At 49.5% G+C, this 2,105-nt stretch overlaps 1 long non-coding RNA gene and 1 pseudogene across 1 annotated transcript; one reads left to right on the plus strand and one right to left on the minus strand.

Moving 5' to 3' along the window:
- LOC127925729 (broad substrate specificity ATP-binding cassette transporter ABCG2-like) overlaps positions 1 to 604 on the minus strand; it is an 8,041-nt pseudogene extending 7,437 nt beyond the window's left edge.
- Positions 605 to 913: 309 nt separating this feature from the next.
- Positions 914 to 1,330, plus strand: LOC127925730 (uncharacterized). The gene is made up of 3 exons (XR_008122056.1): positions 914 to 1,072; positions 1,141 to 1,208; positions 1,242 to 1,330. It is a non-coding gene; the product is annotated as an uncharacterized LOC127925730 (long non-coding RNA).
- Positions 1,331 to 2,105: the final 775 nt, after the last annotated feature.

A 2,105-nucleotide genomic window follows, 5' to 3' on the forward strand; every position in this document is an offset into this window, starting at 1 on the left:
AGGAGAGGAGAGGAGAGGAGAGGAGAGGAGAGGAGAGGAGAGGAGAGGACAAGAGAGGACAAGAGGAGAGGATAAGAGGAGAGGATAAGAGAAGAGAAGAGGAGAGGAGAGGAGATGAGAGGAGAGGACAAGAGAAGAGGACAAGAGAAGAGGACAAGAGGAGAGGACAAGAGGAGAGGACAAGAGAGAGGACAAGAGGAGAGGACAAGAGGAGAGGATAAGAGGAGAGGATAAGAGGAGAGGAGAGGAGAGGAGAGGAGAGGAGAGGAGAGGAGAGGAGAGGAGAGGAGAGGAGAGGAGAGGAGGGGGAGAGGAGGGGAGAGGAGAGGAGAGGAGAGGATAAGAGGAGAGGACAAGAGGAGAGGGAGAGGAGAGGAGAGGAGAGGAGAGGGAGAGGAGGGAGAGGAGGGGAGGGGAGAGGAGAGGAGAGGGAGAGGAGAGGAGAGAGAGAGGAGAGGAGAGGAGGGTGTGTGTGTATGTGACTTACGATGTTTTTCCACTTCCTGTTGGCCCCATGATGGCGTTCATCCCTGGTCTCATGATGCCGCTGGAAAAAGCCCATCAGAAATGAACATGACACAGAATCACCAATCAGAAATTACCATGACATAGAACCAACCAATCAAAAGTGACCATGCCATAAAATGACCAATCAAGAGCATCTACCATTACAAAAGCATAACCAATGACTTGTGCTCAGGAACTTGTTAGCCTACAGAGATAAAGCCTGGGTGTTAAGCACTGAGAGAGAGCACAGTGAGGTCTAAGGAAGAAGTATAGTGTGTTGTGAACAACTGGACTACAGCCTAGTAAAGCACTGAGAGGAACTTTAACACAACTGTTTTCCCCCAACTATTTAAATTCATCAGGTCAAGGGGAGTGGTCAACACCAGATAACATCAGGTCAGGGGCGTGGTCAACACCAGATAACATCAGGTCAAGGGGAGTGGTCAACACCAGATAACATCAGGTCAAGGGGAGTGGTCAACACCAGATAACATCAGGTCAAGGGGAGTGGTCAACACCAGATAACATCAGGTCAAGGGGAGTGGTCAACACCAGATAACATCAGGTCAAGGGGGAGTGGTCAACACCAGATAACATCAGGTCAGGGGAGTGGTCAACACCAGATAACATCAGGTCAAGGGGAGTGGTCAACACCAGATAACATCAGGTCAAGGGGCGTGGTCAACACCAGATAACATCAGGTCAAGGGGAGGGTCAACACCAGATAACATCAGGTCAAGGGGAGTGGTCAACACCAGATAACATCAGGTCAAGGGGAGTGGTCAACACCAGATAACATCAGGTCAAGGGGCGTGGTCAACACCAGATAACATCAGGTCAAGGGGAGTGGTCAACACCAGATAACATCAGGTCAAGGGGAGGGTCAACACCAGATAACATCAGGTCAAGGGGAGTGGTCAACACCAGATAACATCAGGTCAGGGGAGTGGTCAACACCAAATAACATCAGGTCAAGGGGAGTGGTCAACACCAGATAACATCAGGTCAAGGGAGGGTCAACACCAGATAACATCAGGTCAAGGGGAGTGGTCAACACCAGATAACATCAGGTCAAGGGGAGTGGTCAACACCAGATAACATCAGGTCAAGGGGAGTGAACGAGGGTCAGGGTCAGAACGACAGATCTAAGGTCTTAGTAAGAACAGTGGGTTTAACTGCCTGTTCAGGAGCAGAAACGACAGATCTAAGGTCTTAGTAAGAACAGTGGGTTAACTGCCTGGAAGGAGCAGAACGACAGATCTAAGGTCTTAGTAAGAACAGTGGGTTAACTGCCTGTTCAGGGTCAGAGCGACAGATCTAAGGTCTTAGTAAGAACAGTGGGTTAACTGCCTGTTCAGGGGCAGAACGACAGATCTAAGGTCTTAGTAAGAACAGTGGGTTAACTGCCTGGAATGGGGCAGCGACAGATCTAAGGTCTTATTAAGAACAGTGGGTTAACTGCCTGGAAGGAGCAGAACGACAGATCTAAGGTCTTAGTAAGAACAGTGGGTTAACTGCCTGGAAGGAGCAGAACGACAGATCTAAGGTCTTAGTAAGAACAGTGGGTTAACTGCCTGGAGCAGAACGACAGATCTAAG

Source organism: Oncorhynchus keta, unplaced genomic scaffold (genome assembly GCF_023373465.1).
Source record: "Oncorhynchus keta strain PuntledgeMale-10-30-2019 unplaced genomic scaffold, Oket_V2 Un_contig_6166_pilon_pilon, whole genome shotgun sequence".
Taxonomy (NCBI): domain Eukaryota; kingdom Metazoa; phylum Chordata; class Actinopteri; order Salmoniformes; family Salmonidae; genus Oncorhynchus; species Oncorhynchus keta.